Source organism: Typopeltis vanoorti, chromosome 6, assembly GCF_054136105.1.
Source record: "Typopeltis vanoorti isolate ZY-2024b chromosome 6, IOZ_Tvanoo_1.0, whole genome shotgun sequence".
Taxonomy (NCBI): Eukaryota; Metazoa; Arthropoda; class Arachnida; order Uropygi; family Thelyphonidae; genus Typopeltis; species Typopeltis vanoorti.
In genome coordinates, this window is record NC_143554.1 from 41,986,462 (window position 1) to 42,014,306 (window position 27,845).

General features: G+C 35.3%; 1 protein-coding gene across 2 annotated transcripts in view; it reads left to right on the forward strand.

Moving 5' to 3' along the window:
* The window catches only part of LOC150105404 (uncharacterized), a 184,672-nt gene that overhangs the window by 139,853 nt on the left and 16,974 nt on the right, over nt 1-27,845 (forward strand). Inside the window, exon 6 of one of the 2 annotated variants that reach the window (XR_016548446.1) lies at nt 12,353-12,833. The exons of the other annotated variant lie outside the window; for it this stretch is intronic. The gene's annotated coding sequence lies outside the window, so the exon portion shown is untranslated. The remainder of the gene's footprint in view (nt 1-12,352; nt 12,834-27,845) is intronic. 2 annotated transcript variants of the gene reach the window in all.

Sequence of the window (27,845 nt, forward strand, 5' to 3'; positions counted from 1 at the left end):
TTTTTAAAGAAAAACAAACAAAAATAATACTACTGAACTTTCTTTTGTGTGGTATGTGGTATGCATATAAACAATTTTGCATGGTGAAAATATAACATTATTTCTAAAATTTCACATAATTTCAGTGGACAGTAAAACAGCTGGTTTTAGATTGCAAATAAATAGAACAGAATTAGAAACTTCACGGTACAATCTGATTGCCGTATATCTTTTGTCAAAATGGTAAAATGAAGTAATTGATTTTGAATGATGTCTAGAAAAGCTTTCAAACCTGTATAGAAATTTAGAGTAGTTATGCAATTCAGTTCCAGAAGAGGATAAGGAGGTGGGGGGGAAGCATTAGAAAATCTTCAAAATGAGCAAAAATTTTGAATCATTCCGTATATGATATTTTTCATATTTTCAACATATCTACGAGGATATGCATTAAATATTATCGTAATATGCATAATACAAATAAATAAATAAAAGATGAAGGCGAAGAATCACTGCTAAAATATCATTGGATATAAATTTTTGATACCAAAAAGATGCAATCGGAAACCGAGTAATGCAATTTAGCATTTTAACATTTTTTTTTTTATTTTGTCTTTATGAATAACAAGAAATCATTTCTAAAACTGAAATGTGATGATCCATATAATGCTATTTGGCTAGAAACGAAAGCAAAAGGACATATTTATTTCAATAAATATTATTTAAAAATATTAATATTTGACATAATATTTTCAAAGCAAACATTTGAAAATTCTGAAATCCGAAAAAAAAGTATTCAATTATTATAAAGAAAGTGAAAGAACAATCAGTGCAACTCTTCCGGTGCACTGATTTGTAGAATAAAATACACCAAATTTACTATCATTAAATAGATTCATTGCAAAAGCTGATCAGTGGTCATTTCAGAATTGATTTCTTTTGCATATGTGAAATTCGTTTCAGTTTTTGGGAAGAGACACAATAAATCATTTTAGAGGCAAGAAAGGTCAAATAACTTAGGACAATAAATGAAATTCTAAGCAACACAATAGACATAAAGACAGGGGGACACAAAGGTCACTCAGCAACAGTTAATCCACTAATGGCTATAGAATAGCCGTAACGAGATTAACGGCAGAGGAAGGTAATGTCATGATAAAAGGTAGAATGCTGACGAAGTTTTGATCCATGAAAAAAGCTAGGGAGAGCTGACTATATCATCCACACCAGCCGGTTGGGAGGTTAATTTTCTGGCCTGAGCTTTATTTCATAACTCTCTCTCACTCTTGTTCTTATGATATTCTTTCCACGTCATCTTTTTGTGAATCACTTGCTTAATAAGGTTGCACATCCATTTCACTCCCAACCTATTTATTCTTCGAACACTAGGGGATACGTTCAGATATCACTCATTTAAGCACTTTTCAAAGATTCCCCTGAACTGCTAACATTTTTCCCATTCAATACCTGATACCATGGGATCAAAGATAGTATTCTTCTAAGTTGATCATAATTTCCAGCTTTGTTGCTCAGCATGTAACCTGTTTTAATCAGAGTATCAGTACAATTAGATACTTCCCAAGAAAGTACAGCATGATCACTGTCACCAATTTGTGGTAAAATAGCCATATTCTTGACAGAGACTTCTGATGCTATGAGCAAATCCAACACTCTTTGACCTAGAGTTCCTTCTTTCACATGCTGCTTGAGAAAGTTGTCTCGCAACAATGCAATAAATTCCTCTTCTTTCTTATCAGATTTCTCTTCTACCCAATCAGTGTTTGGAAAATTAAAGTCAGCCATAATGATCACTTGTGTGGCACCCATAAGGCTAAATTGGCAATTAATTTCTTCACCCTGCCATATATTTCATTTTGTTAGCCTCCACTTCACACCAGATAGACTCAAACTCACCACTACATGGGATATTGTTGCCGTCATTATTTTCTTGCATTTCTATCCAGACTGGACTTAAGTCATCTGATATATTAGTAGTACTCCTCCTCCTCACGTGTCTCTTCTGTCATTCCTAAAAATAGTATATCCATTACGCTCAATCTTTCTTTTGTCACATCATATTCAATGAAGCAACGAACTCGTTCACTTTGTTTCTGATGCTCCAAGCATTTGTGTATAGGCATAATAAATTGCCACCTAGCTTATTCTTATAATTAGATATGTAATCTAATATATAATCTAATGAATAGTTGTTCTTGACATGATGTTAGGTATATCATAAATGAGGATAATATCATAAATGGAAACCTACATTAAAGATAGAAAAAGTAGGCAAACTTGGGCATTAAAACTAAAATGAAATTTAATGAATTATTAAATAAGCTGGAAACAAATGTTAGCTGTGCATTGATTTGCAATGAATATCTATTAATTATTATTATTATTATTAACAATAGACCATGGAGCCAAGACTCATAGTGGTTGGTACATAATGTTACACACAAAGCCCATCAAACTGTGCATTCAATGTATCTCCATTCCCCACATTGGCTGACAATGCATTCCACTCGCCAACCTTCATACAAAGCACCTGCTTCTTATGTCTTTGCCTTTATTCACACTTTTCTTATATAGATGGCCTCTTGTTCTACCCTTTCTCCCATTTTATCAAATATTTCATCCACATTAACCCAGTAACAACTTTAAGCACGTTAAATGTTACCAATTTAAATGTCTCAATAATATCCCTCTTTGCATCTTATTCACAAGACTTTGCATATTGCATTCCCTCAATCTTTCTTCATATTTCACACCCCAAAGCCCAGTTACCAAGTTACTTAGTCTTCTCTGGACCCTTTCCAATATATATACTCATCACCAGCAAAATCGAGGGACCAAATCTGTGCACAATGATCATATGAGGCCTTATAAAATGGAACCCTATTTATTTCTTCACATTAATATCCTCATGCACAATGTTGTGAAGTCATCACATCAGAATATGACAATGATACAGTGTGGCCTCAAAACTTCAGATCTTGTCCACCATCACTCCAAGGTCTCTTTTGTTTCCTCCTCCAAAATTTTCTCATCAAGTGTATACTTTTGCATCCTATTGTTGCCTACCAAATTTCAGAACTTTACACTTTGCAACATTGAACTGAGAGTTCCACACACACTTGCCTACTCATGCATTTCATTTAAGTTCTCCTGTAAGGCCACATCTGCTTGATTCTTCATCGTTTTCCCCAGTTTTATATCATCTGCAAACAGTCAGACCCATCTCGGTCTCATTAGCATACAAATTAAATAATGGTCCCAAAACATACCCCTCTGGCACACCACTAGTGACTTTCCTCTTCTGGGATACTGCACATGAAAACTCCCTGGAACATTCTCTTAAGATGTGATATGTCATCAAGTACTATTGCCCTATTGACATCTAGTTTACTTAACTCCTTATATACCTCTTACTTGCTTACCAGTAAGTCTTCTCTCATTTCTTTCTCTACACTTGAGCTTTTCTTGATCTCACACTGAGGATGAAATATCCTGATGAATTGCTCACTTGCTGATACTTGTCTGATAACAGGTCACCTATCCAACTCACTAATCCAGCATCCAATCCCATCTGCTGCAATTTAGTTACCAAGTGCAGCAGACTCCAACTCCAGACATACTTATTGGCCTATAATGTATAGCACAGCCTTATTATCACCTTTGTGAAGTGGAACAGTTTTCTCTCCTTTCCACTCCTTTTGGAGTTGTGATGTTCTAAGACTTATTAAACAGGTAGGCAAAGGCTAATGTAAACTCCCTGGAACATTCGTTTAAGACGTGATATGTCATCAAGTACTATTGCCTTATTAACGTCTAGTTTACTTGACTCCTTATATACCTCTTATTTGCTTACCAGTAAGTCTTCTCTCATTTCTTTCTCTACTTGAGCTTTTCCTGATTTCACACTGAGGATAAAATACCCTGATGAATTGCTCACTTTGAAGCAATTACAAATCTACCACTTTCTTTGATTTACATCATCTTGCCATTATCATTCTTCTTTCTGCTTGCCACATATTGAAAAAAAAAAACTCTAGGATTTCTCGTAGCCTGATTTGTTAATTTCTACTCGAGCTGCACTGAACTCCAAGATAATCAAGTAGATTTTAACACTTTAATCTCACCCTAATGGAAAGTTCATCATTTATCTACATTTGTAGTGCTAAAACCTTTAGAAACTAAACTTGCAGAGAAAGTTACATGTCAAATTGTTGATATATTTTTACTTTGGAAAACCTTATATTCTACAGTTTGATAATGGAGAAAGAAATAAGATTTGTAACCATTGAAAATTGTACATGGCCAACCAAGGTACAGCCAAAGTCAGGGTGTGGAAAGAGCAAATTAAGATATTGAAAATATATTGACTTCATGGATGCAAGGTAAAGGGAGTAAGGCACTCATTAATCCAGTTTGTGAAAAATAGCTCATACCCCCCCCCCCCCAGGTATTAAAAGAACTCCTATAAAGCAGTTTTGAGTGCTGCTTCAGTTCAAGCCAAAGATAGGTTTGTATACATCATTTCCTGGAGATATATTTAGGAGAAGGAAAGATGAAAATTTAAACATGCCTTTGGAAAGCATTCAGAATGAAAGTAATTTTTCTGATGAACACAACCAAGAAGAAGACTGAAATTTCTACAGTAAATGCAAATGAAAATGTAGAAATGAATGATGAAAGTTCTAACAAAATGAAACAGGTATGTTTTAAAAAATTGCACACATTTGCATTGAGTGCAAATATGTGGATTAGATGTAGATGATGAGCCTGATGGGTTTGGCTCAAACAGATTTTGTCTTTCATGCAGCAAAAAAGAAAACTAATTTAGAAAAACAAGAACAGGCAAAAGAGGGTTAAGTTTGCAAGCAAAAGCGAGAGAGAAAGAAAGAAATTTTTGATTTGATTCTAGATATCTTCAAACTTGTATCTGTTCTACTATATGCATTAGAATTCCTGAAGTAAACTTTGGAAAGGGTGATGATCACTCTGTATTAGCATTATGCTTGAAGAAACAGAGAATGGTTTTATAAATTTGGCATTCAGAATTATAGAATAATTATATGCATAGTCATAATTTGGTGTTTTTGACAAATCTTTTTTCTCCAGAAAGTGTTTCTTTTATATCAACCGATATAGGTCAGAGTTTTGTGAAATGTTTTGTGCCATTTGAAATGCCATTATAGTTCATGTTGAAATAAATTAATTTTCATTTCACACTGTTTACATTAACATATTATTTTTACTATTTTATTTTTCACATATATTCATTAGATTTATAAATTTATAACAGTGAAAATCATGTTCTTTATTTTAGTGAAATAATTGACCATTGCAACATTTTGCCAACCAAAATTTATTTTTTTTTATATATATACTTCAGAATTACTTTTATTCTATAGAATAAATTATCTAGATAAAGTATGAAATAAAATTCTTATTTCATATTCTAAGATGACCCATTATTCTAGAGAATATATTCTACATACTGAGTTGTGTGTTTCAATGTTAATATACACACATCCTAATTGAGGATGTGTGTATACTAACATTGAAATTAAAATTGAGGATGTGTGTATATAAGTATTCCAAAAAGCAGATATGAACCTAGTTATGGTTATGGGGAGGGGGGAATATTCTCTTTTGTTATTATATTGCTAATAGAACAAAATAGTAACATAATGGAAATAGTAATATTTCCTTCATTTAAGAGAACATTCAGTTGGTGCATTCGTTGACAAGAATGTAACATACTTTTGTAGTGATGCAGTTGATAGATAGTATCAAAAAATGTTTATATTAGTGCATCAGCAGGATTACATTATTATTATTACTATTACGTGACACCTCTAGGGGGTCCAAGGACTCATTGTGCGAGGGCACACCTCTACTTCGCTAAATACATCTCATCCTCTCCACTACTATTTAATTCTCCAACTATGATACTACCATTAACGTCATCTATCGCCCATCATCACCAACAGTATTTTTTGTCTGTAAATTGCGTGTGTTCTGAAGGCCAATACGTGGGATGAAAAACCTGAATTTCCAGGAGAAAAAACTCTGCTACCACTGTATGAGATCGGCTAACTCACCTTCAACTGAAAAAGCCCATATAAGGATTCCCCTCGTCACAACAAGAAATGAACCGAGGTCTTTTCCAATCGAAGGGCGCAATGTTCTGCTATTCTTCCAATTGTGCTACAGCGGCTACATTAAACATCTTTGCACCATATTTGCTTCAGAATATCTGGTTTGTTATGAATAATTTCAGAAAATTGATATATAACAAACAGAACAGTAAGTTGTAGGAATTGAGGAAAAGACTGAAATTTCAGTATTGCAGATTTAATTTCCTAATAATAATACAGTATTTTTTTTTATTTTAATTTTGATATAAGTTGCATTCTATATGAAAAACATGTAACAGCTGAAGTAATCTTAGCAATAAAAAAAATTTAAAAAAAATGTGTACATAATTTTTTGTACAAAACAATGCTGCACTTTTTCAGCATTAAGTGCATGAATTTACATTTTCATATATAGAACTATCTATGCTGTCAGTCTGTGTAAATCACCCTACAAGGTGATTTACGATTACTATCTACCATCCTTAGTTTAGCATCAATAGTTGACTGGATATTTCCTCCCCCCCCTCTTCCCTATACTGTTAACATATGAGCATATACTTATCTGATATTTGTTCCTCAGTCATTTTCTTATTGATATCAGCTTCGTATCTTTTCTCATTTGCTCTATTTTATATAATGAATTACTGTGCATTATCTTTTCAACTGCCTTTGAAAAGCCTAGTAATGTCATGCTGTAACCATTCCTTTATCCAAGTAAGCTATCACTTTATAGTAAAAAAAAAAAGTGAGTATGTTCTTTTTGAGTCTTGGTAATTTTAAGATTTTACTTAAATAGTTGCACTGAATATTTTACCTCAAGGTTTCTGTCACCGGCTTCACCCTTCCATCTATTTTCACTTCCCTCAGTTGAGGAAAGGGAAACTCTTCACACCTCTGATGACAATGCCAAAGTTAAAATGACTCGTACACTGTAATGTAAAATCATTTTTATTATATTCATTCATTCTTTCTTGGAGGTTTCATTATGTCATCATATCATTTATTCCTTTCTGGTTTTAAATTTGCTATGTATTTTTAATCTTTGCTTTTAATTTTTATTTTGCAGTTCAGTTTTAATTCCCTTGCAATTTATTATTTTTTTTATGATTGCTTAGTTTTATGATTCTGTACTACTTATCAGTGATGTGTTATTTCAGTTCATGTTCCAAGTAAACTTTAAAGTTAGTAAAACAAGAACATGAAGTGCTCCGGGTCTACCCTAGGAATATGTCTGAATATGCATTATTTATGTCATTTTTATTCATTAAAATCAGGTAAAAGCCAGTGCATTCAAAACACGGGTGCTCCATAAGAAAATAAGCATTACTGTTGAAAGTTTATTTTTCACTTGGTTAGAGTATAATAAATTTAGTTTAATCCTTTATCCAAGTGTGAGCAAACAAAGTTTGTGCCTGAAAGTATCTTCAGGACTGGGGTAAGGTGATACAACACCAGGGCAACTCGTTGCAAAGGTGTAGCAAGCTACCAACACTCCTGTCTCAGTATCTCCTTTGTCAAAGGTGGTTTGTCAAAACACATCTCCTTGCTGATATGTCTAATGTTATGCATTAAGGGAAGGGCTAATGCATAACATTAGACATATCTACAAGGAGATGTGTTTTGCATTAAAGGAGATACTGAGACAGGAGTGTTGGTAGCTTGCTACACCTTTGCAACGAGTTGCCCTGGTGTTGTATCACCTTACCCCAGTCCTGAAGATACTTTCAGGCGCAAACTTTGTTTGCTCACACTTGGATAAAGGATTAAACTAAATTTATTATAAGCATTACTGTGTTTTATTGATTTATATTTAGAGGAGACACATGAAAAATTTTCAGAAATATAGCATTTATTAACAATTTTTTGAAGAGTTGTGGGTTATAGCTGTTTGGAAACACTTCTTGCAGTAAGTTGTTCTAGAGGACGGAGGTAGAACGAAACTGTTGGAACAAAAGAGGAAGAAGAAAAGCAGGTTTAGTCTGTTTGCAGATGCACAGTAAAGAGATGCTATGAAGCTGCTGCTCTTGTGTTAGCAGGTGCAGCAGAATGTGGAGAAAGTGTCTGATAATCTATGTATTACTGAGGATAAGGGAATGTGAGCTGAGATTTCTTTTTGCAAGAGAAGAGGCAAGACTGTTTTTGGTAGCACTGAGCATGACCAGATTACCCTTACCCCATTGAAGGATAATATGTAGATCAGTGTGGTTTGTCAAATAACTAAGATGAATGGAGAGTACTATTGTCTACGAAGCTGTGGATAGGATTAGTGGTGATTGAGAGTAGATAGTTTATGTACATGAGAAAGAGTGTGATAAAACAGAGCCATGAAGTAGTCCTACATTGGTGGTATAGTTTGAAGAGAGGAAGCTAAACCCATTTACACAGGGGTGGTGGGTAGATGAAAGAATGGCAGTTTGTTTAGCAGGCCTTGATGCCAGACACAATCAAAGGCACCTGGAAATGTCAAGAGCGACAGCACAAATTTTGCTGAGCCTTTTCATTGCACATGTCCAATAGTGAATGGTGGAATCCATACTAATGGTCAATGATTAATTAATGGGCTTCTAGGTAGTGGAGAAGTTGGCTAGGTATTGATGGCTTTCTCCATTATTATTATTATCTCAAAACCCCATGAAGTCAAAGACTCATCTAGGATGTCCTTTTGTCATACACAGCTCATCATACTGCACCTTAAACACACTCAAATTCTCTGCAGACACCACACTCTCAGGCAAGACATTCCAATCATTCAAAGCTCTGCATGCAAAAAAGCCTACTTCTCACTCTCCTGCTCACAGCCTCCTTATACAGCTTCCACGAATGACCTCTAGTTCTCCCCCACCCCCAATCTCCCACTGTTTTCTGTAAAACCTCTCCAACATTGATCCTATAACAATCCCTTACTAACTTGTAGGTCTTTCTCATATCGCCTCTCTTTCTCCTCCTATCCACTAGACTCTGTAAATTGTATCTTCTCAACCTTTCCTCATATTCGACATCCCAGAGGTCAGAAACTACCTTAGTCAGTCATGAAAACCAGGTGACCAAATCTGTGCACAGTAGTTCATGTGTGTGGCCTAATCAAAGCCCTATACAATGGAACAAGAACCTCCTTACTTCTACAAGTCAGTGTCCTCCACAGCATTCCCAGAATTCTTTGTGTTGTCTTCACAATTTTAGCAATATCCCCTAAATATCCCCTAAATTTCAGATCCTTATCCACTATCAACCCCAAGATATTTTATTTCCTCCACCTTCAACAATATATCCCCACCAAGCATAAATTCTACATCCCATCTTCATTTCCATTTTAAAACCTTACATTTTGCAACATTGAACTGGGAATGGCATCACCATTCCCATGCCCATTCACTCAATTATTCAATTATTTTGGAGAGGACTGAGGTGATGGCAAGTGGATGGTAGTTTGACAGTAGACTTTTATCTCGCTTTTTTGGAATAGGCTGGATATGAGATTGCATCCACATATTGGGTTGTAATAGATTGTAAAGACAATACAAGACAGGTGTTAGCTCTGAACACAATGTTTGAAAACAAATGGAGAGATGGAATCAGGACCAGGAGACCAAACTACATTAGTGTCCAAGTTATTTAGTAATTTTCTGATGTCTTTTTTTGTCAAAAAACTACAGGAGGCATATAGTGCTTAGATTCTGGTATGGTAGGTTTTGATTTCCCTTGGTCATCAGTGCATGATGAAGGTGAGCAGAAGTTGTGTCCAACAGCCTTAGCAAGGGACCAGAAGGCACAACTTCTGTTTAGACAGGAGGCAAGTTTTCTGCTGTTGGCCATTATGAAATCTGATTTGGATCTGCTGATGACTGCTTTGCATTTGTTGCACACGTTAATATAAGCAAGGTATGGTGCTGGAGTTCTAGATGCAAGCCAACTGCAATAATCTGAATTTTTTTCTTCAACTACTCTGATACAACTTTCTGTTGAACTAGGGCTTGGAAAGAAGATGAGTATATTCTGAGTAGAATGGAGGATGAAGGCCTTCGTGTCAGTTGAGGATAATTTTTGCAACTCGTTTGGAGCAGTTGTCAGGGTTGGATGAGCTGAAGCAATAGTCTGACCATAGAAAGGAGGAGTAGAATTTCTGGCAATCAATCCCATTTAGCACCTTTGAAGTGCAAGAGGGTGCGAGTTGCAGAGTAGCTTCAGGAAGGGCATTCTTGAGAGAGGAGACCTGTATAAAATTGTGGCCTGAGTGCCAAGAGGGGGAGGGGGGGGGTAACCTTTGCAGAGTATTTGGAGGGAGAACTGGTTAAAAAGAGATCCAAAGTATTGGGTGAGTGAAGAGGATTATCAGAAATTCATGTTGGTAGATGAATGATTTTCGGTAGGTCATTACTTATGGCAAAGATTTCCATCTCTTGTCCAGCTTGGTCAGTGGTGAAAAGGGGAACAGGTTAGAATTATGGACATTGAGGTCGCCTAGGAAGATGACATTGCTATTTGGATGGCTTGATTGTAGATGGTCTTGTTTCATGAAGAGGAATGGAAAGAGGTCTGAGTAGTTTTATGAGTTTAGAGAACTGTAAATGCATCTGATGAATATTACTCTGGTGGGACAAGGAAATTTTGAGCCCTTTGCCTCTCTCTCTGTCATACAGTGAGAAGAGAAAGAGATCTTACAAAGGCACAGGTGCCACCCTTGTGACAAAAGAAACTTGTTAATGCTACAGATGTTAGAGAGGTGGATGTGAAAGTGAGTTTTTAATTTGAAGATTCTTTCATGATTTGTATGAAGTGATTGGTTGCATTGTGTATTTTATTTATTGGAATTCACTTATGAAGAAGATGCTTTTTCTTTCCAGTGTCACTCATTGTTTATAAGAGTCATTAGTTTGTTCATGGTTAGATGGAAGGATGTATGTAGTCCATACAGAGAGTGACCAGTCTCCTTGTCATAACATCTTGAGAGTGCCTCCCACATACCACTACTTAAACTCCCTCTCCAGGCACAATCTGATCAATTGCCACATACTCTGCCAGGTTGTGCAGCAATGGTATTATGTGGAAATTGATCAGAAGCTTTCTGACTCATTATTGTCAAGTTTCTGCCTCTTCCCTCACTAGCAGTTTGCCTGCAGCACCATTGTTTTAACAGATATACCCTCAAAATGGAGAGGGTCATGAGTCTCTAAGTATGTGTGGCATGATCTTTAAGGGTATCACTCTCGTTGCACAGAGAAGGGAGCATTGCAAAGAGAAACTGGAATCCCTGCACTGGATACCAAACATGGCATATGCTACTTTGTCTCCAATAAGCCTGGTGGTGGTATTTCACCAGGTGATGGTCATCTACCACCTAGTGGTCTGGTTGGCCTTTCCTCTAACTAGAAGATATCTTTCTTGCAGGGAATGCTCACTGCATGCACAAGAGTCCCTTTTGTGGAAACAGGCCACACCATGGGAAGGTTGTGTTGATTTGACAGAAAGGTTGTATCTTCTGCACGTTTTTGCCCATTAGCGGTCTGAAATTCTGGCTCAAAATTAGATGCCCAAAATGGGTCATTATATTGATATCATGACCCGTTGTGAAAATTAGAGATGTTCACCTTGGCTGTTTATTTTATACAGATGTTTACTCCATAATCAATCCAGTACAAGTCTGCAGGATTCCTTGACTAAATTGAATAACTGCTATAACAAAATGTTTTATGAAAATGAGTAATAAAGAGACAAGTATTATTCAGAAATGTCAGAGGTGTAGAGATTTTGGGACTTAAGATCAAGGGTCTCTTTTAGTAAACAGAAATGTAATATCCTATTTAATCAAGATGTCTGAATTTATGAATAAATTTTTAAAATAGTTTTGAAACAATGGAATTTTTTTACAAAGAAAAAAAAAATTGTTTGCAAATAGAAAGGGTGAAGTTGCTTTTTTGCAAGTTTAAGTGGAAAAGTTTATTATCAGCCACTAAATTGTATTTGTGAATATTTAGGATCACGTATATTTAGGGTATGATTTCAACTTGCTTGTTATTAATTTCTTTGGTCCAAGAAGTACAATATTTTTTGTTAATTTGCACTTTTTTTTATTTTATGTGTTAAATGGCTCATGAGCTGTAATTATAAGGTTTTTTTTTTTTTTTTTAGAAGTTTATGCATTTTTTTTTGTCTTATTTAGTTTGCTTTTTTTATTACAGCATTATCCTTTATCATCTTCGGTTGTAATCTTTGTTTTTGTATAACTTTTTTAGAGCTATTTCTTTCTGCCAAATATTGTTTTTAGAGGGTGTAGATTTGGTAAGAACATTGGCTACATCCAAACAAATATCATAAGTACAACTTTCTATGAAATATCAAGATGCATACAAGATTATGATTGCCTTAAAATCTATGTGGGCCAACTTAGAAGATTGGTTTAGATTTACTCTGGAGATTATATAAGCAATATTCAACATCATTCAAAGAATAGAACAGATCTTTTCTCAGGTAACAGTAGATGACAAGAGAAGGACATCATAACATCTTTATTTCCATTCATAGCAGAATGTATTTATAAGAGGTGTTCGAGAAGCATTAGCAGAGGTCATCGCACCGAATATAACCAGTGGATGAACTTCACAATATGTGGAAAACCTTGATCAAAGGTTGTGATCTCAGAATCTTAGGTTATACTAGACCAACTCTAAAAATGCAACAATGATCACAGTGTGATGCAACTGCATGGATAGTTCAGTAAGTTTGGAAACTAATATTTTATTGGTACTCTATAAAGTGATTAACTGTGTGTGTGTGTGTGTGTTTCTTTTTGTATAGCCTTTTATATATATCTTAGTTTTAATTTGCCTAATTTTTATGTGATTTTTTTCCCCTCATGACATCTATCCAAACGTGCTTCATATATATATATATATATATATATATACCATCACTCATGTTATTGTTTAAAGGATAAAATGCATGTCTAGGGATTATACTAGGGAAATTAACAAAATTGTGTCTTGTATGTGATTGATTTCTCAGATAGACTCTATTGCCCAAGCAGATGTTTCTTGCTCTATTTACTAAAGTTTCAATAACACCATACTGCTGAGAAGGATGATGAATGATGCACCTACCAGTGTGGGTAGGTTTCATGCAAACAGTAAAAGATAATCTGTTGGGTGGTCTGCTGAATGTCAAGTAAGAGAAAACAATTATTGCTTTCTTTTTCAATGGTGAAATGGATTCTGGGATGTTGACTTTTAAGATATGTTAAAAATGTTTTCAACATATCCAACCCAATTTTCTGGGTTTCAGTGGTGTAGAGGTTAAGACTATGTTTTCAAAATATTCTTGAAAAGGATTTGGGGTAATTCCTGCTAATTGTGAAATAACCAGTATGTGTGGTAAAAGTGAATACGTCTGTTATGTCCGAGATGAAGAAAGTCTGAATAAGTTCTGAAGTTTCCTTTTTTTGTGTGTCTTTCAAAAGTTGGCTGATAGGCAGAAAAGAGGGGGATATGATAAAAACATTGAAGTTACGAAAAGGGTTTTATAGGATTGATACAGAGGAAATATATCAACACAAGGCTAGATGGAAGCAGAACAAGGTTTCATCTCTGAAAATTGAGTTAAGAATGCAAGGACAAGATTTTTGGTTGTAGAGTGGTGAATAAGTGTAATAGGTTGCCAGAGTCTAAGTGCATTCAAGGAGAGGGGTATGATAGATAGTGTGGGTAGCATGTCTCCTACAATGAGTCTTTGGATTCTATGGAGATTACTATGTAATAATAATAATACTTTTGTGAATGGAGAGACTATGTCAAACCTGACTGTAATGTTAGTATCTTTAAGGAATATATCTAACAAGTAGGATTTGAAGTACATAGAAATTTTTATCTAGGAGGAAGTGAGGCTATTGTATTTGACAGTTTCAGGAAACTAGGATATTACATTGCTTAATATTTTTTTTATTTTTTTTTTAGTATTTTTTGTGTGTGGGTGGTGTCAGTTAAGCAGTATGTTGATCAATCCTTGAGTTGGATCGACATTTTTCAGTCATGTTCAGAGTGAACAAGGACTACATAGCATTACTTTCATCTACTTCAATGATGGTGATGATATTCGCAGTTTTTTGAGTGTGGTTCAGCAATGGGCAAAGTTCTTTATTGTAGCTATGCAAACTTCAGAATGTTAGCAATGTCTCTCTGGATATTATTGGCAGTTTTACTAGCGGGGGGGGCTATAGATGCCTCATTTAATTTTGGCACTGATTTGTAAATTTGTAAAGTAGGTATTTTCTTTGGCACTATTACATAATTGTAAGGCTTGAGGGCACTGACAGCCATATTTTGGATTTTAGTGGAGTAGCAGTTAAGGTCATATTTTCAAACTATTCTTTGTTGAACTGACACAAAGATAGGTTGATTACAATTTATGGTGGGAAACTGAGGAGTTTGTTTCTTTTTGCTAAGTTATCAAATTTTTTCACATGGAAGGCCCTTGCTCTTTGGAAATTATTTTTATGCTGAAACATCAGAGACATTAAAGAGAATCATAAGATTCATAGAAATCCATGTCTTTATAGTTGGATTGATTCAAATTTACAGCCTGATTGGAAAAGGGGAGGTGCTGGCAATGGCCAACAGGCAAGCAGGTGCATTAAATTCTTACAATAATTTGGATTTTTTTTTTTTTTTTTTTTTTTTTTTTTTTTTTTTTTTTTAATCTTGAGGATTCTCTACATTGAGGGTCATTAAACCAAGAGTAAACTTGTTAATGGACACTCATTAACTACTGCACCAACACAAAAATCAGTATTCATCCTAATTATCTACATTTATTTTTGACAGGGCATAATTTTGATCTTTTCTTTTTATGTGAATAGCATAACAATTAAGATTACTCTCTTTAACATTGCTTATTGAATGTGAATTACCAAGTTTTAAGGAAAATGATTTTAGTTATTAGAAGAAGAGGAACTGCTGAGGTTTGGACACATTCGTAGGTCAAAATAATGAAAAGAGACATGTCTAATGGTCAAGCTAGTTTGCATGGCCCTAAAATCTCCCTCCCCTTTTTTTTCTAAAAAATTATTATTATTATTGTTATTGCACCTTCCATGGAGTTGGCAGACTCATTGTGGGGGTTCATTCAACTGACAACATATTTATCATACCAAATATCCTTGCATTAACAACATATTCTGGTAATGCGTTCAATTCAGGGACAATTCTCCATCTAAAAAATCTGCTCCTCCTCGCACCCTCTCTTCACCACACTCTTACATAACTTCCAGGGGGTGGCCTCTGGTGTTCTTCCCCTCTCACCTTCTACTCTTTTTTATAATCCCTCTGGATTAATCTGATAAAATCCTCTCACCAACTTAAACATCTTTATCATATCACTTTTTTTTTTCCTCCTATCCACCAACAAACTCAATTCACAATTCTTTAACCTTTCTCCATAGCCAGCATTCCAAAGTCCTGATATTGTCTTAGTCACTCGCCTCTGTACTCTCTCTAATGTTTCCACATCACATTGAAAACCAAGTGACCTAATATGAGTACAATAGTCCCTATGTTGTAGTCTGACCAGTGCTTTATACAGTGGCACTACCACCTCCTTATCTTTACATGTTAATGTACTTCTTATCAGTAATAATAAGTATACTGTCAACCATCATTTCCAGATCTCAAATCTCATCTACTTCCTGCAGTACAGCACTATAGTACACAGCCTTATGTTTCTGCACTCCAAAATGCAACACCTGGCACTTTTATTAATATTAAAACTACAATGCTGCTCATTTGTCCAAGCCAAAAATCTAATCAAATCTTGCTGAAGGGAATTAACATCAGCAGTGTGCTGCTTATTATTCTTCCCAACTTTGCCCTCAAACAACTGAAGATCTCCAGTCAATCTATGTCAGTGTTCCCAAACTTTTTCGCCCCCCCCCCAACTCCATAAACTCATCGTCAGTATCCCCCCCTTCCTTACCTGACCCCCACCCTACATTCAGAAAAGCGATTCACACAACCCACAAAGAACGATAATAACATTTTTAAAACAAATTATTAATTTACAATTTATATTTATTTTAAATCCAAAAAACATATAACTTTAATAGCAACTTTACATTAAAATCTAATAAAACATTGTATTATAATGCTATTCAATAGCAGCTACTGACTTGAATGTTCAGCAGATCCTTAATGTGATGGATGGGCTTCATGGAGTGATACCTGTTTTCCTATGTCTGGTTTAATATCACTTAGCAGGAGCCTTAAATCTCCACGTTGAGTTATCTGGTGTCTATTTTTTTGTTTCGAAAGAAGTTGCATGACCACATTAAAACCACATTCCACTAAATATGATGTTGGAAATGCAACTAGGCGCTTCTTAACCACTCCCCACAGTGATGGATAGCGAGCAGAGATCTTTCTGCAACCAAAACTCTTGATAAGATTTCTTAAATTTTGGCTTCAGCTCAGTCATTTTGTAGCTCAATTAGTTCTTCCTCCATGGCTCCCACTACCTCGGTATCGGAAAATGGATTTATTACCCAATCTGGAAATTCCAACAAAAGTAGATTCTTAAATCGCTTAGTCATATTTTCATGCAGCATATTCAAATAGTCACAGTAAACTTGCAGAACATCAGTTTGCACCCTATGCTTTCCATCTAACTCGGACAAGCTGGAAAATTGCTAGAGCTCATGACGGCCTAGGTTCCTCTTCAACGGATTTAACTTTGAAATAAATGTTGAGATAGAAGATTTGGCCTTGATTGCCTTGCAGCTGCAAATTAATTTCATTAAATTTTGCAAATATATCTCATAAATAAGCAACATCGTACCTGATAGCTTTGAATTCATCACTGAGCAAAGCCTTTTTGTCTTCAAAAAATTCTACAACGGTATCAAAAAGATAATAAAACCGTCTCAAACAGTTGCCTCTTGACAGCCAACGAACTTCAGTATGGAGCAGCAAACGTTCAAAATGTTCATCATTTTCATCACAGAGCTCTTGAAAAAGTCTATCATTGAGAGCATGGACTTTAATGTTATTCACTGCAGTAATGACAGTGTGTAGTGAATTGTGCAAGCAATCGCTGAGGTTTTTTGCAACCAGATGTTGGCGATGAATGACACAGTGAATGGTAAATATATTTGGTACTGCCTTTTTTCAAGTAGGCGACAAACCCACTGTAGCGACCTGTCATTGATGGTGCTCCATCACTTGCACAAGAAAGTATGTTAGTAAGTGGGATTTCCTTATCTTTGATGAACTGCTCAATAACACAAAATATTGACTCCCCTTTTAGTGTATGTATCTAGTAGCTTTGCAAATAGCAATTCTTGAACCAAACTTTCTTCCTTTACAAAGCACACATAAACTAAAAGCAAAGATTTATTGCCTGGGAAAGTTGACTCGTCCAGTTTGTCGTGACGTTCTATTTTCATGTTGTGTTCTAATCCGCCATCTTGTTACAAGTCACTTTCATAAAATAAAACACAACTAATTGTAAATTGATCACTAATCCAAGGGTAGAGAAATTTCTATTATACTGCGCCACTCTATCCTTAGATAAGTCTATATGAAATAGTAGGATCAATTTAAAGTTAGTTAGCAGTCTTTTCATTCATTCAGGCCGAAGTATTTATTTTCTTTCTGGGATTCCCGCTAGATTCGAATTTTTGTGAACGGTGCAGTAAAAAGAAATTCAGGCAAATACAATAGTTAGATTAACAAATGAAACATTTAATATAGGTTACATAACACATACATAAATATTACTTCTAATTTTTATAGCAGAAACAAGTCAAACATTAAGTCAAGTTAATCACATTAGCACAATCTTCTAAGTCTTCACATGCACCTTCTCAGCTTCTGGGTTACAAAGTTTCTACACTTAAATTAATATAATGGAACATCCAATCTAGTCAGTTTTCACACAATTCTCAGTCATGCTATAAGTTCAAAATATCACAGGCACAAATAGTAGGAAATATCTTTCAAGCAATTGTTATCTCTAACTCTCATTCACGAAGAGTTTCCACAGTTAAAGTAGCGTTAAGCATAGTGTAATTAACACAATTCTTCAAGCATAGAAATAATACACTGTGATAGACCTTACCGGAAATAGTTCCTAGTACATCAATTGTGTTGTGAGCAAACCTTTGGAACTTATTTATCTTACTAAAAAAAAAAAAAAACATCAACAAGACTTATCCACAGTTATACTTAAAGCACTATCAAACGCACTTCAGAATTCTAGACATCAAATTACGGGGTACTTCAACTATCGACGTTACCACTCATAAACTAACTAAAACGCTTTGAGGTTCTTTTTAGAGCAAATCGGAAATAAGCCACAATTCTAGAATAGCCAGGTTCATTCAGAATTCTTCCTTAAACGTCCAGCTTTTTATTTTATCCGATTGTAGCATTAATTTCCTTTTTATTATTACTGCTGATTACACTTTCAGCTAACTATTAAATCCGTTTCGTCCTTGCTCACTTATAAAAATTTATCCACTTAACTCCTACCCTTAAGAACCTTTTATTTACTTTTACTTCTCTAGTTTATCTCCTTGCTACCTTTTACTTCCAAAATTCCGTTCCGACTCCCTTACTTCGTATACATTTTCTCCTCTATATTTAGTCCACGCTCTGTTCCACTCGCACTTGTTTATTTCACGCGTCTCCATGACAACCGATAAACGTAAACATTCTCGCGAATGTTACATTAGGCTATACAACTACATTGAGTTATTACATAACATTAAGCTTTCACAAAACAGGAATAATTAGAATATTTGCTTTTCAATAAATGCGCAATTAAATTACAAGTATAAGTTATTATAATATTGACACAACAATAAATAAAGTAGCTTAATAATATTTAATACAGAATCTTATTATCATTAACACATTCCTTTGATTAAACAATTAAATATTTGACAAAATTAAGGTAGTTATATGAATATTAAGTTTTAAAATAAGTTATATACATTAAATAATATTTACAAGTCTAGCCTTTGTGATGGAAGATCATGTTGGATTCTGAAGCAAATAATAATTACTCTAATCTCTACATAATCAGAATCCAACAAAGGCTTACTCTTCCTTTGAAAAATTTTTCTTTAAAGAAAAATTTTTCACACCAGACTCACAAGTGGAGAAAATTGAGTTCTTATCTTCCTTCCAAGATCTTAAATAGCACTTAGTTTGAACATGATTAAATTTTTTATTACAGTCTATGTATTTACCTTTCTGCACTTCTCCACTTAAGTTCTTGTTGTTTTTATCATAGGGAGAATTTTGATTGCTACACTTATAATGTGATATTGTCCTTTCAGGGTAGAAGTTCTGTTCTCTGTTACTAACTTTTATCCTCAGTTGTCTATCATTTTGATAATTTGTTTCTTTTGTCCTAGTTCTGTTATATAGACTAGTCACCCTGGCACAATTTACCTCAACTGCCTGCATTTCTTCTTTGACGTATATGCCATTTCTATTCTGGAACATGCAGAAATAAGCATACATACATATTTGAAAGCAGTTTTTGTAAATAATAATTTTTATCTTTATATCCTCACAATAGAACATAACCTATAATTTGCCAAGCTGTGACACAACACTTAATAGCTAAAAGCTTCACACTTTTGTTCAGTAAACAAGAATATGGGAAAATACATTATAACACACTCAGTACTATTAATGTAAAAAAAGGACCACTTGAGAAATTACCAACGAAAAATGTCTTGAAAACAACAGCATATGTCTGGAAAACAACAGTATATGTCTTGGAAATAACAATAATAATAATATCAAACAGCAGCAATTAATTATTGCATATTTCAGCATTTTTCAACACACCTTCAGTGACCCCCCCTTGCTTCCCCTTTGCTTCTTAGTGTCCCCCCCTAGGTAATCCCACCGCCCACCAGGGGACGGTACCATCCACTTTGGGAATCCCTAATCTATGCAATATATCATTTGCAAACAAGTTAAACAGTAGTGGCCCAAGAACAGACCCCTGGAGCATGCTACTGGTTACCCTCCTTTTTTTTTTTTTTTTGAGACAGAGCCCCATTCATACACAACTTGTTGGTATCGTTCTTCAGAGAGCCAATCTCCAATCCATCTAATCAATATGCTATCTATTGCTATCCCTGCAGCTTGTACACCAACTTATCATGTAGTAATCTATCAAATGCTTTTGCAAAGTCCAAGAATATTGCTGTATATGATTCTCCCTTATCTAACACACTTGTTACCTTATCATAAAATGCATTATGATAACGTGAAAGTGTGTTGAGAGATTAGAGTGATTAGAAATGGGAGCAACAGCCCTCCTATAGTATGGTCCTGACTCTTGCTTCTATTTCTAATTGCTCTAATCTATCAACACACTTTTCAGATATGCTAATGCTTTCCTTCTTTTTGTTTACCCTAACGGTCCACAAATCTTTCACATTTTTCAGTGCATAGATGTAGTTTTCACATTGCATCCACTGGGAAAGAAAATCCAAGGCAGAACTTGATCTTTCTGACGAAGCTTTCAGTATCACTGATGTGCTTCTTTATGGACACCATTTTCAGAACCAGAAGCAGTAAGAACAAAACATAATATAAACAGACAAAAATTTCGCCAACAGTTCTACTGAAGGACTCTTGTATTCAGAATGATAAAAATGCAGCATAATTTATGATAAAGAGCCACACTGTACACTATTTAAAAACACTTTCTAGCACAGCCCAAATTTACCATTATGTTCACTCATGACTAATTCCCCCCAATTTCTAGAGACCAAACACACTACTTTGGCAAACCATTTCAGGCCTCCAGTAAGTAGAGATGGTATTTTCATATCATATAAAAAATGAAAAAGTGATATACAAGTGAAAATATAAGCCAAAACAGTTATAAAAATCTTAGCTGTGGATTAAAATCAGACGAAATTAAAATAATGGAGTTTGAGGGTTCATGCTGAAGTAGATTAATCATTAGCCATGCCTCTTTCAATCATTTTAATTTGTATACCATGTGTGAACTGGTCCAAAGCCACTCAGTAGTCCCTTTTCTCATAACTAAAATATTTTGTCCTCACAATTGGCAATTCACATCCAACAAGCAAAGCTGAAAAGAATATTAGGTGACTGTTAATTTGCAATGTTCTTAAAGTATTATTGTTAGATGATAATGTACACATAAGAAACTTAGGAATAGTTTGTAGTGGATAGTTGATATTAAATTTCCTTTATAACAGTATTATGTATATAATGGGAATGTGGTCAGGACTTTCAAATAGTTTGTTTTAATGGTGTTTGCTGTAGTAAATCTGCTGTCTTACTATGCTGATATAGTCATCTTTTGATTATTTAATACAAGAGGAAAGTAATGTATTTCTTTTTGACAGAGAATTCTCTCCCATTAGTAACATAACCTTATGAAAAAAACCATCCCTGAGATTATTATTGCATGAAGTTGCAAGGCTCATTGTGGTAGGCCTAGAGCCAGTCTGGTTGACCTAGTAACAGGTTCGAATCCCATCATGGGCATGGATGTTTATAGTATCCTATTAACCATTTTCTGCAAGTACTGTTGTTACCTGTGTCCTAGTGCAGTATGATCTTTGATGTCTTTGCACCATAAAAATCAAAAATAACTAACCCATCCTAGACAACAGTATCTATCATACCACTCCTTTAGACTCATTCACCGTTCGTGCTCTCCGCTACCCTATCAGGCAATGTATTTCCACAGTCCAACTACCCTCCATGCAGAAAATTCACTCCTCACCTTCTTGCTCACCACTTCCATTCGTAACCTACATGGATGTCCCCTTGTCCTTGTTCCTTCCCCCTTTTCTCTACTATGCAAAACAACTCTTCAGTATCAACCGTGTAAGTACATCTCAGTTTAAAACTCTCAATCATATCACGTTTCTACCTTTCGTCTATCTACCAACTGTCTCTGCACCCTTTCCAAGTTTAATTTATACCTTTTAAATCCTGGTTACCAAATCTGACCATAGTAATCCAGATGGAGTCTAATCAACGCATTTATACAATGGAATCACCACTCTTCTATCTCTGCTAGTCAGTATTTAACAGTCCTCTGGATAACCTCCACTACCTTTGCAATATGTCCCTAAACTTCTAGTTGCTATCAGTTATCACACTTGAAGTCCTTTGCCTCCTCTACTTCCTCTGGTACAGTTCCATCGAGTATGTGCCTCCTATCAATTGATCACAAACTTCAACAGCTAACATTTAGTTGCATGAAACTTCCCCTCCTCCCCATTTATTTGCCAATCTGTCCAACTTATTCAAATCCTCTTGAAGGGCTGCAATATCTACACTATTACTAATAACCCTTCCCAAATTCACATCATCTGCAAGCATCTGAATACCTCTTGCAGTCCATTGACAATGTCATTGATATAGAAGTTAAACAATACAGGTACCACTACTGAGCTTTGTGGAAGCCCACTTGCAACCTGCTTCCTTGATACTGCTCCCTCTTATACAACTCTTTCATATCTATCAGACAGCCAATTCCAATCCAATTCGCTAATTTGAAATCTAAACCAATGAGCTTTAACTTAAATATTAGCTTAAATTAAATATACCAAGAAATTATATACTTGGTTTAATCCTTTATCCAAGTGTAAGCAAACAAAGTTTGCACCTGAAGTATTTTCAGGACTGGGGCAACTCATATATAGAAGCTGATGACTTCACATCACTTGTCTTAATATCCCATAATGCAAAGCACATATTATCCTGACGGATATGTATAATGCTATGCATTATGGGAAGGGTCTCATCAGTGGGAGGCAGACCCAGAAGTGATACGAAGTCAACTTCTATACGAGTTGCCCCAGTCCTAAAAATACTTCAGGTACAAACTTTGTTTGCTTACTTTTGGATAAAGGATTAAACCAAGTATATAATTCTTGTTTACTTTAATTTATAGTATAACCAAGTGGAAAAACTTCCAATTAAATATTAGCTTATCATGTGGCACCCTGTTAAATGCCTTTATAAAATCCAGAAATGTGGCAGTAGGTACCTTTCCCTCCTCAATCCCTCTTCTTACTTTATTATAAAAGGCAATCAGATTACTAAAACACGAGCACCCTTAACAAGGTATCCCCCTGATAAGAGGGATACTTCACAAAAGTGCGATGAAATCTTGTTTTCTTGGTGTGAAAATTAATAATATTAATACTAATTGAATATAGAAAGAGAAGATGAAAGAATTGATTGTTTTGGCTGGCACCAATGACCTGAGAGGTGTTGTATAAGAGAGGATGTGAAGTTATTGGAAGAAGCAAGAGAGTGAAGATTGTAAGTCTGCTACCTCACTATGATAGAGGCAAACTAAGGAGGGCAATGATAACTAATGAATTCAATATGTAGATATGCAGAAGGAATATTGTAGACGTTGTGAGCCTATGTCTGAGTTCGATGAACAGAAAGATGTATATAATACTGATGAATTACACTTGAATGGATTTGGAGTTAGGTGTCTAGAGATCTCTGTTCACTGAGACCGTGGAAGCACAAAGTCAAGAAAACTAAAAAAATTAGGATGGATGCAGGTAAGTGTGTGTGTGTGAAGGCACCCATGAAGCAAATGAGTGTGTGAATGAACAAAAAATGCCAAATCTAGTCTCTCAGAGAACAATAATGAATGGGGTAGTCACTTTAGGATGCAGTGGTATTTGGGTGCCTAACAGGATGCTACAGTTTCTCTATACTAGCACTAGAAGTATCAGGAATAAGGAAGAGGAAGTTTTGCCATTGGGTAGTGCAAAACTTCCTCTTCTTTGCAAAACAACCTTGCCAAAAGTTATAGGCATTAGTGAGACTTGGATAACAGCAAATGTTGTGGTTACAGGAACAGAATATGGTGGATATAATATTTTCAGAAAGGATAGAGTAGACAGGACAGGAGGTGAATTACTGCTTATGAAAGCAATGATGAACTGCAGGAGTAGGAGTCAATTGGGAAGATGGTATTTCTTTTGAGGAAATGAGGGGTGAGTTTGAGGTCAACACACCAGTATAAAATTGGGTGTTGCTATATGCTAGGGGTGATTTGGAAGATGTGCAACAGCAGATCAGTACAGTGAGGGCAAGTCAAGTAATTATTATGGAAGACTTCAACTTTGGACAGTAGACTAGAAGGAGTAACAATCAAATGGCAGGAAGGAAATGGAATTTATACACTTACCGAGAAGTAATTACTTGAAGCAGCATATGATGGAAGGGGACTCTGGATACAAGAGTGTTGGATGAAGTTATAGAATTAGATCTATATATGCCTAAATAATTAAACTGTGTCACCTGTTCTATTATTTTATTTTCTGTCTAGAGTAGAGTAGATCTGTCCATAAATTAAGGTGGCCACATTGACTCCAAACTGCACAGAATGATCGTGTTGTTTTGACTTGGAAGATAGCAAAACATAGGGAAATTCCAGTTGAGGGGGAGTGGCAGATTGAAGCAGTGCCATGGCATAAAGATTTGCAAGGGAAGGATGTTCACAGTGCATGGAAGATAATTAAGGGATATCTGGGTGGAATCAATATCACACTGTATACCAAGGTCAGGTGGAGTAATATCATTAAGCATTGGATTGCAAAAAAAAAGAAAATGTTATAGAAGGTATATAAGGAGAAAGGTGATCAACAAGCTCATGAACAGTACATGGGTCAGAAAAGAAGTGACCAGCATGGTAAGGAAGGCAAAATCAGATTATGAGAAGAAATTAGCTTAGCAGACCAAAAGAAATCCTAGACTTTTTATTATGTGGCAAGCAGGAGAAAGAATGACTATGGAAGAATAGCTTTAATGAGTATTGATGGTAGAGAGGTCACAGAGAAAAGTAAAAATGTTGGGCTACTCTGCTTTGCAAGAGTATATCATCCAATTTGGGGTATTGTTATGGCAAAGGTGACTGATGTTGAGAACAGAAGTTGGTGAAGTGGAGGTGCTTAGAATATTGCAGAATCTGAATGCAAATACAGCTGTGGGATTAAGTAGGATATTGGCACACGTTTTACTAGAATCTGCAAGAGAACTGGTGATGCTGTTGACTAGGCTGTTTAATTTAAGTCGCAGCTCTGACAAGAGTTCCAAATGAGTGTAAGGAGGGCAAAATAATTATTTTGCATAAAGGAGGATCAAATTATGTGGTAGAAAATTATATACCTATCATATCTCAGAAGTTAAAAGTGCTGATTGTAAAATTACTGGAAAAATTGAAAAGAGAATTCAGGAGCAGGTAGATAAGAATGTACTGCTGTATGAGGAGCAGCATGGGTTCATGAAGGTTCTCTTTTGCTGTAGTAATTTACTAACTTTTTTTTAATGTGAGGTGCTACCCAGAAGTGCATGGAATTTGACCATAAAGAAAAGTTACTTACCCTAGCTCTGCTGTCTTCTACAATTCCATGCATCCCCCCAGAAGTAATCAAGTGTGAATGTATTGATCACCTCCTGCAATTCTTCTTCCTCTTCTCTTTAAGGATTAGGCATTTTCCTCTTCTGGCTTCACTGGTTTTTCCAACTTGCAGCTGGTCTTCCTGTCTCTCTCTCTCTCTTTCTCTCTCTCTTTGGGTAGCCAAGATTTTTCCATCCAAAATAGATGTTCTTTCCTATATATATATATATATATATAGTTCTCTTCTGATGTCTTCATTTTTTATATGGTTCCAATTTTGCATCCTTTAATTGCTCTTAAAAATCTCATTCCTGCAGCCTGTATTTTACTTTCATCTTTCTTTTTTTAACAGTCCATGTTTCTGAACTATATAATAGAGTGGGAATGGTCATTACTTTATAAAATTTTAGTTGTTTCCCATTTTGTTTTTTTATTTGAGTGTCTTCTTTTAATTGTTCCACAGATTTTCAGAATTTCATCTGATATGTTACTATGCCTACCTTTTGTTTTCTTTTGGGAAATTGTTCAATTTTATTGTTGGATTGTTAAACAAAATAATAAAATTTTATTATTATATTACATTATATTATAAAAATGTAATGTAATGCAATGATAATGTAATCTGATCATCAGCATATATCATTGTATTGATAAGTTTTCCTGGTTAACCTGATCTCATGTTTTATTGTTTTCCATATTTTAATAATCTGATCAGTATATATATATATATATATATTGAGCAGAGATGGAGATAAGATATAACCCTGTCTAAAATCATCATTAATTTCAATCTCTTATGTTAATTTATTACCTAACTATAACTATTTTTGTATCTTTATGTACACTGTCTACCAATAATTGTCCAGACTGTTTAGCAATTTGCAGCTGATACCAGCAGGCGACCCTAATATCATCATCTTTGGTTTTGATCACCTCCTGCACCCTTTGAGGGAGGCTTTCCACCAATGTGCAGCAGACATCAGGTGGAATTTTTCTGCATTCCTCCATCAAAGCAGCACTGAGTTCAGTGACAGATTGAGGACATACTCTCTGGACCTCAGTCCACTTCAGTTCATCCCACAGGTGTTCGATGGGGTTGAGATCAGGACTCTACTCAGGCCAGGGCAGTCATACATCATTGTATTGATAAGTTTTCCTGGTTAACCCGATCCCATGTTTTATTGTTTTCAATATTTTAATAATCTGATCAGTATATATATATTAAACAGAGATGGAGATAAGATATATCCCTGTCAGAAACTTGATATTCTGGATAATCAGGTACTGCTGCCTACATGGAATCATGGACAATGACTATTGGTCCCACTCCAAACCAGCTGAATGCATCCCACACCATCAAACTTTACTGTGAATACAACAGGCTACCTCCACTTCCTGTCATCACACTAGAAGCAGGTGAACCTTGATTCATCACTCCAGAGTACTGTTTTCCAATGGTTAGTTGTCCAGATCACACACTCTTTGTACCAGGCCTGACAAGCCACCTTGTTCATTGTTGTGATGTTCAGCTTGTGTGATGCTTTTCTGTGGAAACCCAGTAAATGGAGTTCTTTTTGTACAGCATTAGTGCCCACCATAATGTTACTGGTGCTCTGGAACTCAAGGATGGTCTGTGCCAATTATAGCTGGTTTTTGCATGCCACCCATTTTAACTCCCTCCTGTCCCTGTCAATCATTTTTGGTAGCTACCCTGAGTGTTTTCCTGCACTAGTGATGCTAGAACTTCTCCATTTGTTGATTACATTGCAAGCCATTGATTTTGGATGCTCCAGTTGATTGGCAATGGCACATATGGACATGCCACCAATGTGACAGCCCACGATGACACATCTCTCGAAGTCACTGAGTTCACGTTGTGTTGCATACTACCTGTATTCAACTGCTACAATGAAATACTGCTTCCTACACACCAGTTTTTATGTTATTAACATACCTGGAATATTTCATAACTTCAAATAACAGGGATGTCAGAACAATTATTGATAGATAGTGTAGACTTTGTATAGCTTATACCAAATGTAATGGATATCCTTGTTTTTTCATTATATTGCATTATTTTTCTTTGTGTATTTTATCAAAATCTTTCTCATATTTCCCATCTCTGAAGGCCAGACAAATCTCTAAATTAAGTTTTCATCTTTTTTTTTTTTCAGTAATTTGTTTTAACACATAAATATCTATACATGATCTTTCATGTCTGAAAGCATTTCATTCTTCTGAGAGTAGATTGTTTGCAATATATCTGAGTTCTTTATTGAGGATTTAATCTAAATTTTGTAA